This window comes from Anticarsia gemmatalis, chromosome 1, assembly GCF_050436995.1.
Source record: "Anticarsia gemmatalis isolate Benzon Research Colony breed Stoneville strain chromosome 1, ilAntGemm2 primary, whole genome shotgun sequence".
NCBI lineage: Eukaryota > Metazoa > Arthropoda > Insecta > Lepidoptera > Erebidae > Anticarsia > Anticarsia gemmatalis.
The window spans coordinates 3,417,468-3,434,075 of NC_134745.1; positions in this window are offsets into that span (position 1 = coordinate 3,417,468).

A 16,608-nucleotide genomic window follows, 5' to 3' on the forward strand; every position below is an offset into this window, starting at 1 on the left:
CATAAATCGGCCTCCCTTTGGTATTTTGCGTAAACTAATCTGAATAAGATTCATCTAACCTTGCGTCAATCTATTGGACAAGTTATATTACGACTTTGGGTTTTTATTTGGATAAAATGCTTCTGCAACTACCCAGTAGTTTTTGGGTAAAGAAGTCACAAACTTTCGCTTTTATAACACAAGAAGTTTTATTTAAGTAGTTCTTTAAATAATAGCGAGATGTTAACCTCTTGACTTCAATTTAGTGATACAAGTGCAACAAACAATACATTCAAGTTCGTGTTTTATTTTAACAGTACTTTTACACACCAAAATCATTCATGCCATCGCTTTCGTGTAAACAATAAAATGAGAAATGTCCCCTGTTGAAGCTCTCAAACGAATCAATAAATAAAAGGTAATTTTGTCACGAATGTTTTATTACAAAGAGCCATAAATAGCATTTTAAATTAGTATAAGTTTGTGAGAAATTGTACGAGAATTGCGTTATAAATGATACTGTCGATAGGACTAATAACTAGATGAATGGACGAGAATATTATTATACTCGAGCTGTGTAGGAATAACTATAATATACGTGGGTTGACTAGGATTTCTTAATATAAAAATGGTTATTTCCTTCGATCAATAGATAGATATGTTTTATTATAATAATTGAAAGTATTTTTAACCTGTTATGGTCCTACTGATGAGTACAGGTCTCCTTCCCAATGAGAGAGGGGTTAGGTCTGGAGTCCACCACACTGACCAAGTGCGGGTTACTTTGCAGGCTTTAGATTATAATTATCAGATAATTAATGATCTATGTGTAGATAATTCACTAAATAAATGTATAAATAAATAATAATTGACTTTAAATTAAACGGCCTATTATAATATAGTATGTTTGATATTTGTCAAAGCAGTGCGTGTAAAAAGATAATAATAATTTGATTAACTTAATTATTGTTGCATTTTTCTTATTTTTTGCAGTTTTGTTAGACATAGTAGAGCGATTATTAACATTGGGTACTAACAAGTAACGAGGATACGACATTTAGAATGTACTGATCAGCTGGTTCTTACGGCCATCTAGAAGTGCTGATTTCATATAAAATTTCTCAATAGATAGCCGGTTGTCGATCAAAAAAGCCTTTCAGTATCTGTAGTCAGGTACTAATGCAATGCGGCTTTCAGCGTAATGTTATTAATATGCATTGTGTTTAGATGTAGATCAATGATATTTTACCAATTGTGATAACTCGCGGTATCGTATAACGTTTTCATATTTAATATGTTTTAAATTATCGTTAAAATAGGAATTTTCTTCATAAACTATCTTTATACCGATAAACGACATATGTGGTTTCTTGGTACACTAAATTATTTATGTATTATTGTATATTATTTATGTATAATAAATAAATACAATTTATACATAATAATTTATTAATCTGGGAGTTGAGAGCACTTGAATCAATAGTGACACGAGATAAGTTCCTTATATTTTGAAATGCGATCGAAATAAATCTAAACCATATCATGACTGCCAATCAGCTAGCAGTCAGATAATCTAGAAAATCAATACACCTAATAATTAGTACTACCTAAAAGTATTTTTGCAAAAAAGCCGCGGGCATTTGCTTGTTATAATATAATATTTTAAACGCTAAGCGTTGACTAATGGGAGTGTTACTCGCCAAGTAAACTGGTTATCGATAAAAAGCTTATTTATTATAAATCTGCTTATGATAAATGTCTTTATTTCAATATGTATGTCCGCTATAATAACAATGTCTTTGTTATATGTTGAAAGCCTAATATATAGCCAGTATTTATCATTTTAAATATTGTGTGTTTATGATTTAAATATGTGAGTGTTTTGACGGTTAAGTTTGTCGCAGTGTATTTTTGATTTGACACTTTTCGTAGTTAAATATAAAATCAGTTTAAAAATAATGTTGCTAATTATAAATAATACCTTCTAAGCATTGCATTGCATGCAAGGTTTTGCGACTTCTTAATATATATCATTCATCATCATTAGCTATAAGCTCATCAGATGGAATTTTCACAGAAGTTTTCATACATTTTTTTCATAAAACTACCAATTTGAAAGTAGATGGTTATCTTACATCTTTTTATAAACTGAAAAACTGCCTGCCGGCCTAAAACTAACAATTACAAAATGCATGTATAAGTTTTATCACAGTGAATACTTATATTTATTGTAACATGAAAAACTGCAATAAATAATTTTAACAATATGTATCGACATTAAATGAGATGGCATTATTATTAAATTATTTAGAAACGAACTCCACATCGGTGCGGTATAATACCCGACCATGTAAGTATCAATTCCAAACAAGTTCGTCACTCAAAAAAGAAAGACGACTGACAACATGTCAGTTCACGTGAGAGCTCGACCTACCTCAACATGTCCATTGTTAATCACGTTTAAGGGCTTTTTCCATTACGCGAATCACGAATTAACTCTCCAAAGAAAAAACAACAATCGTTAAGAAATAATCGCTGAATGATTCCACAATTAATGTTATTATTATCGACCTTGGACCACGATTTCTATCATAGTAACAAAGAATGAATTAATGGTATGCAAATGTGCATACAATTATTCCCGGCTTCCGTACATTGAAAGTTATAACACGAGAAAAGAGCAATTAGGTAATTATGTATAACAATGGCTATTTGCGTATCATTTTGCTGCGACTGCGCAATAATGGGAAGAGGGGGGGAGTCATTTGCATATTTATTGCAAGAAAATACCGCTTGCAATAAACAACAGGATGTCGATGAGAAAAGGACGATTATGAAATTGCGGTTAAGATGAGTCAATGAAGATTGGAGTATATTTAACTATAAATTATAATAATTATAGTTCGTTTAGAGAGAAATAAAGGCAGTTAATATATAAGTACTGTCTCTATGCGATGTAATTTGCGAAGCGCTGTTTAGTTAGTCGTCCCTTTATTGGTTACAGTATGTTATTACGCCTCGGTCTCTTTAATATGTCCGCTCTTTCCCTCTAATTATTCTTTTTCCATATTCATTTTGCGTGATTAGCAATGGTCAAGTCACCTGAAACATGAGTTTTACGCCCGGTTAAAAAGGATTTAAATTCACAAAAAGATTTTTAATTTTCCCTCATTTTACTATATAGGTATACTAGCTGACCCGCGCAACTTCGCTTGCGTCACATAAGAAAATCATAATTTTCCCCGTTTTTGTAACATTTTTCACTGGTACTCTGCTCCTATTAGTCGTAGCGTGATGATATATACCCTATAACCTTCCTCGATAAATGGGCTATCTAACACTGAAAGAATTTTTCAAATCGGACCAGTAGTTCCCGAGATTAGCGCGTTCAAACAAACAAACAAACAAACAAACTCTTCAGCTTTATAATATTATAGTATAGTATAATAGTATATAGTATATAGTATAGATTTCAGTTTTCAGCATATTCAGGGTTTAAAAGATAAATGTACAGTGATAAACCGAATGCACTACAATTGTACATTTCTGTTTTAAAAGCGAATTGTACACAATCACTACATATACGCTATTTATAGGGACGCTGCCCCCGCCGCCGCGGCCGGCCCGTACCGTGCCGCAATACTAATATCGTGATATCTCCTAAACTATATGTCTAAATAACACACTGTAAACTGCAAAAATAATCTAAATTAAATGCTCGTGATGATGAACTTACTTATTTTGATAAGGATATATGTATTATTGGTTATATCACCAGTTAAACATCACCCAACGAATTAAATGTTTTTTAAATACAGAAAAGTAGTTTTTGTGACTTAAATAAAAAAGCTGGATATATGTCATCGCGGACTTTTTTGTAGAACTAATAAAGACCAATGTTTTTGCTATACATTGTTCTTACTTGTATCCAACGGTATAAGCGGCGCACGCACAAATGCAATCTTCAATTAGATTTTTTTTCTGACTTCTTGGACATAAATCGCTATAACTCCGCTAATATAGTTTCAATGTATTTCAATTATATATAAAAACCTGTCGGAGAAAATACTCTTTCTATTAGTGAAAACCGCATCAAAATCCGTTGCGTAGTTTTAAAGTTTTATGCATACGAAGGGACTACAGACAAAATGGGCGACTTTGTTTTATACTATGTAGTGATTACATCTAGTAGTATTCGTAAAAGAAAATGACAGGGCCTTGGTTCGTTCACTTGTTTTATTCTGTAAAGTGAAAAGTCTGTAGCTGCACTGTTTTGTAAACGGTGAAAACTGTGTGTATTAAATATATTATTATACATCAAAATACGCCTTCGAGTATAACACGTGCATGATATCATAAAAAAACGAAAATTCCACATTGAAACCCACCTTTTAAAACGACAATTCATTAGTTATTCAACAACCAAACACAAAAAGAGCATTATCAGTCGACAATGTAAGTAATGATTGATTGCACTAGTTGCACTATCAATTAGTGTAATAAGGTGTCTGTCATGGCTTCCAAGACTAATCTAGACTAGTTTAAATGACTTGAAACTTTAATAGGAGAAACACCTTTGTTTTTTGTTGCGTAAACGGATAATCGCTTTCGATTTGATCTGATTGATTTATTGTTTAAGTTGTTTTCAGCACGATAATGTATATCGAGAAATCTGTGGCAAGATCTCTTGTTGTACCAATATTGACGATTTATCCGCTAAATTATGGGTTGTGGAGGTCCGACAGGTAGTTGCTGCAAGTAAAATAGTGTCATTCAGCTGTATCGGGAGGGACTGGGAGCCCACTTCAGCATTTTAATCTATTAAAATTAATCACATTAATCATAATTGAATCTAATAGAAAGAACGTCCCAAAAAAACTTTGGTAATTTTGGAAATTGTATAAATTGGGAGAAACTGCTAAGTTCTATTGAAACACTTTTTAAAAGATCACATATTATATCCACGCAAGAGAAGAATATTACGGTTTAAAATTCATTTCATGTCGCACTAAAGTGAATATAATTTGCCTTAATACCTCACTTAACTTTAAGTTATTTCTCACCTACGGGATGTGACTGGCATCAAACGTCTCGCTTGATTAGCGGAAAACGTTGAAAAGCTTAGATCAATATTAATAACGTGTCAGTAATGACGGGATGTCGTTAAATAAGATACGATTATATAGAACTAGCCATAGCCATATGACTCTTGTCCGCGAACCGTCCGCGTGAATTATAATATGGATATGGACGACATGAACAAAACCACGGGCAAAAGTTAGTATTAGTCAATTTTTTTTTAGTTTATAGTTATTTTGGTTCATAAGGTACGATACTGCCAAGTTTTATCAAAATCTGTTCAGTAATTGAGTATTATAGGTTTGTATGTGTTAAAAGTGAAAAAATAAAGGTTTGACTACTTAGGACCTTAATAAGGAAATATTGTAAAATAAATTCTTTGATAATATGTCTCTATTTTATTTTGACAAAACGTGCACTGGGTATACAAATGCACATTGATCATAGCTTTTCTTTATGATCAACAAAACTCAATTTCTTTGTCAATAGGCATTTTCGCCAAATATTTCCTCAAATTTTCCATAGAATAGACCTAAAAATCATTATCTTTCCTGCTAAATCATCCACATTCAAACAGTAAGATATAAAATAATGCACATAAAACATAATACAGTGTTAGCAAACGTTGATTAGCGGCTCTAATCACAAATGCCTCTCAGAAGGTTGGCAGTTAGCTGGGACCTTGACGGCGAGCGGATTTCACATCACCAGAACGTACCCATAGTTATATGAACAACCGTTTATTTTGTACCATTTTATGGAAATTGTGTTGTACAAAAATGTTTGAAAGGAAATCTTGAACTTGGTTATCACGCTTGTAACCTATGTAAGTAATTAAGGTTTCGACTCCCACGCAAGTGGTTGAGTTGTAAAACTTAACATGCCCTGTTGGTATCTTGGAACTCAGAATTTAATGTAAATAAATAATTTTTTTTCATGTAATGTTGTAGTACTTTATAAGGAAACATATTTTAAGATAGTAGAGATCGCGGCATTCTTTAACGGCTGCCTACACACTTTTTTTAAGGGTGGATGATATAATATTTTAAAATAATGTAGTAAAACCACGTAAAACTGTCACACCAATCTTGTCAGCATCGTAATCTTTTTAGTACAAAATATTTCTCAACTTTCCCTTCGACCAAGAAGACACCTCACCCTATAAGGAACCAGTTACCTAAGAGCTTCGTCAATAATTGTTTAGTCCAATTTCATCACCGACCTGTTGAAATTCACAAGTAACTTCGTCTTGACAAATTGTAATGTGCAAAGTGATAGTTTGCATAAATCTTCGACGGTCAAGGGCGAATATCAAAAGGCGTTGATACAATTTAAGAAAAATAGTAGATTTCCTTGAATGAGCCAAACTTGTTGGGTATGGTAATGAAAGATGTTAATATAATGATGGATATATAAATAATAATGATGCGTGGTTTTGTAACGGCTTCCTATGAAGCCCGTTTGATGTTTAGGTTAAAGGAAAATTGTAGGTTGTCCTCTTTGTGTTTTTATTTAAAGGTTGTTTCTTGAGAAAAGTTTCGGAGGAGATTAAAATAAGTCACATTTATGATAATATTAAGTTTAGTAATGTTAGCACGGTTAATAACACAGATGACAATTCGTTTTTATTTAAAACATTTTTAGCTGGAATTATAGCAATAAAAATAACTCGAGAAGTTTGCGTTTAAAGTTACATTTCAAGTCTAAAGACGATTCTGAACAACCAGTAAGACCGTTTCAGACTAACACACGAACTTTATGACGATACTTAGATGAAATCGTTCAAAGTACTAGGCCAGTGGGCTAGGATGTTGTCTATAAACAATGTTAAGTGCATCCACCGGACATAATAATTTAAGTGTTTTGTTGTCAATTAACAAGATTTGTGTTTCCTTCATCATTGGATTTCGATGATGACCTTATTTGATCAAGAATTACTCTGATCACGTTATTTTTGTACCTAAACTAAACGTACCTTCGTCTAAACGTACACCTATTCAAAATTTAAGCATGACTGATTGATATCGTGCCAAATCATCAGTATTACTACTGATGATTTAATCATTGCTATTTTTCAAAAGAGAAAATACATTGGAAATGTCAAAATCAGATTTTATTTGCCACAAAAAGTATTTTTATTCGGTAATTCACTCTAGAAGCCATCAAGCACCGGTTCTTATTTGAAAATATTTACCAACTTTTATAGCAAAAAAACAACAAAACATTACGACAAACGAAAACATCCACGCTCCATTACCCGCAAAGATTAACCCCAAAATAAATGAGCGGTAAGAAAAAAGCAATGTAAAAAGAACAATACAAGTCGATCGAAAATTGAAAATGAAGCACGTAAAGTAGACAAAGGTTTTCCATGAACTAAATCTCACACTTATTCGACCACACACAACCTTGCTGAGTGGATTTACAGCACGCGGCAGTAATAGCCTAAAGGCTCTGTTATATTGATAAGAGGTAAAGGGATTCTGAAACAAATGCAGGAAAAATATGAAAGGGGAACTGGAATATGTTTTAAAAGCTAATGTTTCTGGAGTATTTTACTCTGAATTGGTGTCATCTTCAGTATTACTTCAAACTTGCTTTTTTATCTTTAAACATTATGTTTCATGACACGTTACGTCATATATTTGAACTTAATGATGAAAAAAATACATAATAAACCTGGGCATACGCAGTTTTGAAAAATAACATACTTTTTTAAATCCACATAGTAATTTGGCTCGTCAATCATTTCTAAAGAACGTTCATGTCCTATATTTACAATTCTCCAGAATCTTACTGTCCTATAATACTAAATCTATACGAATATAATAAAGCTGAAGAGTTTGTTTGTTTGTTTGTTTGATTGTTTGTTTGTTTGAACGCGCTAATCTCAGGAACTACTGGTGCGATTTGAAAAATTCTTTCAGTGTTAGATAGCCCATTTATCGAGGAAGGCTATAGGCTATATAAAATCACGCTACGGTCATTAGGAGCGGAGTAGCAACGAAAAATGTTACAAAAACGGGGAAATTTTTGACCCATTCTCTTAGGTGACGCAAGCGAAGTAGCGCGGGTCAGCTAGTGAACTATAAAGAAACTATCCTTATCACCTGTACCAACGATATCACCACAAACAAGTTTCCTTCACTCTAAAAGCGCCTTAAACATGTTACTTCAAGAGCCTACGCCGAGTAATTTGTGTCAGTTGAACAATAGTCGCGAGTGACAGACGGCATTAACTGAATATGCATGATGAGCCTTGTTATGAGGGCCCAATTAATTGCCACTTACGTGTATATTGCATTGATACACGACTTGTCATTTTCACACCTCGTAGAATTTGTAGGGCTGGTAGTTGAATTAAAGAAGTTTAAAATCAATAAAGAACCTGTCATGAGGTGATTGATGGTGTGATTGTGTATTGTCCATAAAAAATGCTTTTAAGTTCCCGGTTATTTGTCTCTTATAATATCACTAGCTGACCCGCGCAACTTCGCTTGCGTCACCTAAGAGAATGGGTCAAAATTTTCCCCGTTTTGGTAACATTTTTCATTGCTACTCCGCTCCTAATGACCGTGGCGTGACGTTTTATAGCCTATAGCCTTCCTCGATAAATGGGCTATCTAACATTGAAAGAATTTTTCAAATCGGACCAGTAGTTCCTGAGATTAGCGCGTTCAAACAAACAAACAAACAAACTCTTCAGCTTTATTATATCAGTATAGAAGTATAGATATGAAAGAACGAGACTGCAGCAAAATAACTAGAAATTTCAGACACGGTAATTGAAGTGTTGCAGACTAACTAAGAAGCAGAAAGAAGAAAGTAATCCATAATTTATATGTGATCTCAGATATCATAGTCAGGAAAGTGAGATGTGATACACTGGAGCGAGTTCCTACCCTTACAAATTTTGTGACAATCACTTGTCACAAATGATCGAAAATTTGACATTCAAACTTTGCAGCCACCATAGTTCCTACGACGTCCGTTAGAGGCGCTGATCAGATTTTCATATAAATTTTTTCGATTGCTAGCCAGTTGTACCGACAACTGGCTAGCAATCGAAAAAATTTATTTGATTACCGAATCGATAGTGGTTGAGAATCGAGCTACAGCGCTCCTGGACGTTCTTCGTAGTCGGTAGTACAGACTGCGGAAAATCACGCTAATTGTTTTAGTATGCAAATATCAATAATAAAAGTCCTATTGTTATGACTACAAAAAATCTGCGTAATTGAGACTGACTTTGATTTGATTGATTTATATAACGATGCATACGTGTAATAAAGATTAGGACTTCCAATATTAAGGGCTTATGACTAAGGTGTCGGTTTCAAAGACAGGAATCGTGACAAACAACACCTACACGAAACTAACCTCAAACATTTCACAATATTACATCAATAATTAATTTCTGAATCTATTTGAAAACGGGCTTCTGCGCGAAAATATTCCGCGAGGAAAATTTTCTCCTTTTCAACTGTCTTTATACAAAAATAGCGAGTCATAAATGAAAAATAACGTAGTATAAATGAAAGAACTTTTCAAATTGATCCAGGAGTTTTGGAGATTCGTTGTAAAATACAGACTTAGTTCTTTTAATTCTGTTAATAGATCAACTAGAGGTATAATAATAATACATGTATTTTGTCGTCAAACTACTGCAAAACCAGTAGTGACTCATACTCGTTTGGATGATCTAATAAATATTATTTTACATTATTTATACGATCATTAGCAACGGAATTGTTGTAATATTCATTAATTATTTTGGTAGACGAATTTTAATTTGACTTTTTTACCGGTTTGTTTTTGTCAACAGATAATGGCGTAATGCAGCCATATTGTCATCATCATCATAATTTGTTGCAACTACAGCAATATTTTAAATTTTTACTTTTATTATGATATACACTAAAAATAATATGTTTTGACTTGTTTTTTTAAACATTTTAATTATCTGTAGTAGACCTATTTTGATACTATGTATATTTTTACAAAGTTAACTTTACTAACCGTCACAATTTGCATAATATTAGGACTTCAAACCTCTTGATAAACTCTTTAGTAGAACATAGATCATTCCATAAGCAAAGCAATACAGGCACTACATTACATTCGGTACAACTACATAATGCAAATTTTCTTTTATTTTCTATATACTAAAGCGTGTCGAGTTGTAAAGTAAGCCCAAATTGAATACTTTAAAATCATTCACGACTATAGCAGATAACAAAACATCCAATTAGCCAATTTGGCCTAGTCAGCCCTGCAGCAAAGAGTAGGAGGCAAGGATAATACCCACAGTAATGGAGTCACATTAAGCTTGCCATTGTTGGATTTATGAGTTAATCAGTCACGACGGCCCTTTATGACGAGAAAAAACGGTATAATCACATAACACTGCAATGTAGTTTGTAATAATTGATTTTATAATTGTTATGTTTTAAGCTTGCTTGATGGAATTGTTCTGTGGTTTTATACCTAAGGTTGTTGCTTGTTTATGCTGTTACTTAGTAAGGCTCTTTTATTAGCCTGAAATAGTCAAGTATAGTATGGGCCTTTTTTGCAGATTGTTGAATTGATTCGTTTAATAAAGCCTTAACATTATACATACTAATCCTTAACAACTAAAGAAGATTTTATAAGCACACATTTTAGCTAACTAATACATCATATTGAGCTTACATTTATATGACATACTAGCTGACCCGCGCAACTTCGCTTGCGTCACATAAGAAAGAATGCGTCATAATTTTTCCCGTTTTTGTAACATTTCTCGTTGCTACTCCGCTCCTATTGGTCGTAGCGTGATGTTATATAGCCCATAACCTTCCTCGATAAATAGGCTATCTAACACTGAAAGAATTTTTCAGATCGGATCAGTAGTTCCTGAGATTAGCGCGTTCAAACAAACAAACAAACAAACAAACTCTTCAGCTTTATAATATTAGTATAGATTATGCATTTCGTGAGTATTAAACAATTTTAATTCGTATTAAAGGATTGCTTCCCTTTGAAAACCACCTACTGACTTAAGTAGCATAGTGCTGACAATAATTTGTCTATTTTATCGTGTTTACCGCAAAACACAGAAAATTCATCAAGGCTTAGCCATGTGGTGATCAAATTAATTTTTAACGTTGGATATGATAACTGTCAAAAGTGATATACCTACGAATATTTTTATGATGATTATCTTAAAGAAGTCCGAAGGCTGAATAAGAACCATGAATCCGAATGAATTATTGACATTATGAGAAATATCGTATACTTAACATAAATATAAATAATTTATTATATTAGTATAGATTTTAAAGAATCAATTCGCGGCGCTCTCTTATGATGTCAATTTAATTGATGTTATTATGATGTTTAGCTATTACTTATTAATGTGTTTAATGATGAAGATAACAAATCTGGACAAAAAACTCGAAGGAATTGTGATAGGCTTAAATCTAAGAAGTTCTAAAATACTTTTGTAGCCGTGACTGTCAAATAGCAAAAGACACAAGCACTCTAGATAAAGTATTTTGTAATAGTCCTTGTAAATATCAAACTACAGTTCACACATGTTAATTTGAACATTATTCAAATGTGGCTCGTAAAATTCATTTGTTGATACTTCCAACTTTTTATGGCTATCAATAGAAGGAATGGTATCAATGTATTCGCCGCTAGGTTCCAGCGAATATCCACATACAAAAAAGATAAGTTATACCACAAATAAAAGTCTCCCACGACTTAAAGAGAAACTGATACCGACGCTCAAATTCCTTGACCTCATCCTCTTTGGGTACAAGATAAAACACAGTTTCTTCGCCCTAGAAATTTGCTTAATTAATTAAAAGGAATCTCGGGATGGTAACTCAAAACATTCGGATTCGCAAACCAATACTAGCTAACCGATCTTTATCGACCAAAATTATGGCATCCGACTTTTATATCGACGGTATAATACCAAACTGGAATGCATTTACCTAAGGCTTAGGTAAGTTCTTAGAAGTGCCAACAAAAAGTTAGGTAAATTCACCGAACAGTTTTTTATCGGCTAAAAAGTCGTTCATCACATCCGAAGGTCATTGGCTAGACGTACACAAAGAATGCTTGTCTGCCTGCATGTTTTTACTTGAGTTTTTTTGGCAATGTCATACATGAACGTATAGAGAAGTCACGCAAAGGTCGAATGTATTTGGCCAAAGAATAATTTCATATTTGGTGATGCGAAAAAAAGTAAATTTAAAATTGTGAGTTGGGTCGTGATTTATCTTATTATGGTCGAGATTCGTAATAAAATTATGTTTAAAACGTGAGTTTTATTCCTTTTGTTGTTTTGGAAAGACTTAGTACGTTTTGTGAAACCTAAAGAATGCGTAGAAATATAAATAACATATTTAATGGTCGACAATAACGTCATCTCGAAGTATTACGTATATTATATTCTAAGTAATGTTTGTTCATAGAAATAGCTATTAACGCCACACCCTATTTTATGGTGGAACGCAATTATAATCTTCTTCAAGCATTCAATCAAGTTCTAGTCGTGTTCAAGGTTCATCCTTATTAGACTTAGCTATATTTAGTAGCACAACACTTTTAGTAGTGGCAGTGTTATGATTCTTTGCTTTTTCTACTTTGTTGATATTAATATTGTTTATCAAATAATTACGGTGGTTATCGAGTATACACGCACTATAATAATATGAACTTACTACGTACTTAAAATAATTATCTTCACACATCTCCGTGTGAATGACGGCAATTACAATTTTCAAGTGTATTACTAAGCAAGTTGTTATTTAACATTACACCGCATTTTTCCAATGAACGTTATTGATGACTGTGCACAAACATTAAATGTCAACTAATAATGGGCCCATTCTCTTTCCTTGTGGGACGCCGTAACATCTAAGTCAATAATACTAGAGATGGGAAAGGTAGAGGTAATCAAACACTTGTTATTGATACAGATAATAGCTGTTTAGAAATTACAGATGATAATCTCATTCATTTGTACAAATAATTTGTTTTACTATTACCATGTAAGAGAGCTTAGATGAGAGAATAGACCGAATTTGTAATTTTAAGGTCACAAATTTCGAATGAATTCTTGTACTTACAGCTTCTTTGTTTAAAGTGCAATTGAATACAATGCTTACATCGTATTGCTTAAAAGACTTAATAAACTAATATAAACTCAAGATCAAACTTCCAAAGCCATTTCTGAAGCTACAAAATAAAAATGAACAGTCATTTAGCTCCATTCATCGGCAAATATAATATAATCTCGACATAAAACATCCGTAGCATCTCTAGCTAAAGCCTTACATTCTAACACACTACTTTTTATGGTTCCATCAATTATACCATCAAGGTTAGCCGCTGCCTCTACAGGTATTCCTTATACTTTCGTTTTTTAACTTGCAATTAAATCAGCTATTTTATATCGATTACGTCTTACACGTGCAATAGGTAAGGATTGTTATAAATTATTTATAACAGATAGGTATTTGAAGGAAAGGTAAATAAGGATAATTTATTTATGTGATCTTCTACATGCTGTGAGTGTTGTTGCAGTTTTTTTACTATTTTATTGTCGTAGTATTGCTTTTGTTTAAATGTTTATATTATTGAGAAGCCTTATTCGAGTTTGCCAAATTCAGCTAAGCAATATTTGCGTTAATATGTACAAAAACTCTATTTATCTCCACATACTACATTACATTGAGAAAATGCTAAGATTGCATTATTGTAAAAACGTAATTTGATATGGGCGTTTTTGGAAGTCTGTGAAAGAAAGTAGATTTTTGTCATCTGATTCAAATATTTATTTTGCGGATATGGGTACATGTTAAAATATGTTACAAATATGTACAGAAACACCATAATCAGCTTTTGGCATGCAAAATAACACCCTATACTGACTGATCTAGGTCTGTTTTATTCTATACAAATGTGAAAGAAGAGAAAATTGATAAGAACATCAAGCAGTTTAATGTCATTTAGGATAGCTTGAAGCCCTTCGTAGATAATACAAAGCATATACTCATACAAAATGTTGAAATGAATGAAATGAAATTCTGTACGCTTGTCCCTATGCAAATTTAGTGGGATATTACATTGTTTTATTTAATTAAGTACATTTCGAAGCATAATTTTCTGCATTCGTAATCCTAGATTAAACAGTAGATACAGAAATAAAATTAGCAAACAACATAATAGCCCTATACAGTCGTCATTCAAAGTTTACTTCGCATGAAGACACACCTACAAAAGCCTGCTTAGAACCAGTAATATAACACCACGACAGTATCTCTAAAGGGTGAGGCAGGTGTATTACAAATTGATATTTCGCCACAGTAATATAATGTCAATACCCCATGCAAGAGTGAAAGCTTATAGCCTATTATTGCTATTTATCCAGCACTGGCTATAGACTTCTTAACTAATTTCTTATTGACAAACTCAGTGACTTAATAACTATTATCTGTGTCTAAATCACGGAGAAGTTCAGCTTCAACCATTAAATGATTTCTTATCCATGGTACGAGTATGCCTGAGCCTTGGGTTGCTAATTTTAACCCAAAAACGAGGAGATGCTCAGTTCAGAAACAATTTAGCGCTGTCACCTATCTATGGCATGTCCGAGCCATAGGTTGCATAATCCATTGTTTAACTCACTGGTATATGCAACTATCTTTAAGTGCGTCAGTGACACTCGGTGATTTGGGTAGGGAAAACCACACTACTATTCTGCTACTATTTTATAGTAGGTCATCGCGTTTGTTACCTTTACACCGTCATCGCAGCAGTTGGTAACTTGTGAAAACAAATAAAAGCATGTTGTGATAATAGACACGGCCTTTTCCCCACCAAAATTCACAAGACCGTCCGAAAATCGTGTCGGTTACGCAAATATACGTGAAAAATATCATGTCCAGATAGTTTTTATCTTAATTCTAGTTTCGCAATTCGTCATTGACGATTGTAGAAGTTGTTTTTTATAATGATCATTATCTTATTATGCTGACCTTACTTAAATAGCACAATTCTGTATCGTTGCCCGCAACTTAAGTTGTTTCTCACGCTGTCCGCTCCGTGTGAGATTCAATCTGATGTTTGAAGTAATGAGCACAATCATTTTTGTAATTATTCATCTGAACATGTCTCGAGGCGATTTGTTCCCACTGGTCATAGAAAAAAGGCGTCTAAATCAATATTGTATATAGTTCACTGAGTGGTATCTAATGACTGTTTTGCATTAAACCGCATTTGTTTTATTGGATTGTGTTTCAGTGAGTGAATGTGGATGGAGCAAAAAATGCATGAATCAGAGTATGTGTATCTCTAAAGATAAATTGTTCGATATCAAAATAATGTTTTCTCATCACTTTTAGATGCGGTAAAACCATCATGTTTGCCAGGTCAACGTTTAAAACAACCACTTTTACTTTGATTCTAACTTCGCCAGAATGGTTTTTTTTTTGTTGCAGAAGCATAAGCAACTCGTATGGTGCTCCTGAGTCTGCAACAAAATAATAGTTACTTATTTAAGACTTAGTGAACATAATGAAAATCTTAACTTTAGTTATAATTTCTTGAGCAAGCAGACATGAAAGAGTCCAAAGCGCTAGCCTTCTTGTGTATATCTTTGATAGATCAATTCATAGTTTTACCATTCAATATAACAATATCAGCAAATTATAAGCTCTAGGTTTCTTATTGAGAATAGCACGCAAGCTTCTTCGACAAATGATTGACAGCAGTAAAAAAACTTTGAACATGCATTTACTGCCTATGAATTTTAATATTAAAAAAGTTTGATAAGTGAGCATAAAAGTTCATATTATTATGTATTTATAATGAGTCATCTACAAAAAATCTCCTTTTAGGATAAGGTTAATTTCCTTGATATCCTCGTAGGGAGTAAGTTTCAAAAGCCGTCCTTAAACCTTTCTAAAATTTCCTGTTAACGATCAGTGTAAAAAACTTGGAGAGAGTGGAATCAAGAAAAAAGAATACCATAATTCCTGGAAGCAAAGGTTTTTGGCTTTTGTTCATAGCAATTAAAATTAATTGCCATCCTAGAAACAAACCCTAATTCCGAAATCTGCTGTCGAATACAATAAATTCGAGTTAGAAATACTACTTCTAAACCAGCCAGTCATCAGTCAGTCAGTCATTGTTCAGACGTAAACTCTATCTACATAATCTTGTAGTAAAATAATTAGACAGCTTGAATACCAACTTGAAGTTATAATCAACTTGTCAAAATACAATTTCACGCTTCCTATTTCGCAAGACTTGTCCGTATGTCCGTAAGCGCTTTATAGAAAACTGTCAGTACACACGTGAAGGGTGACGACAGATAAACAGACAAACAGATGCTATCGCATATACATACAACGCCGTCAATCACGAACTACACTAAAATATGCGTGTGAATGTATATTACCAGTTAACTTGACCTCTGTTGCCATACCATGAAATAGTATATGAGAGCTCTTTTATACTGGTTGGTGGTGTATGACTATTGTAACTTGAGCT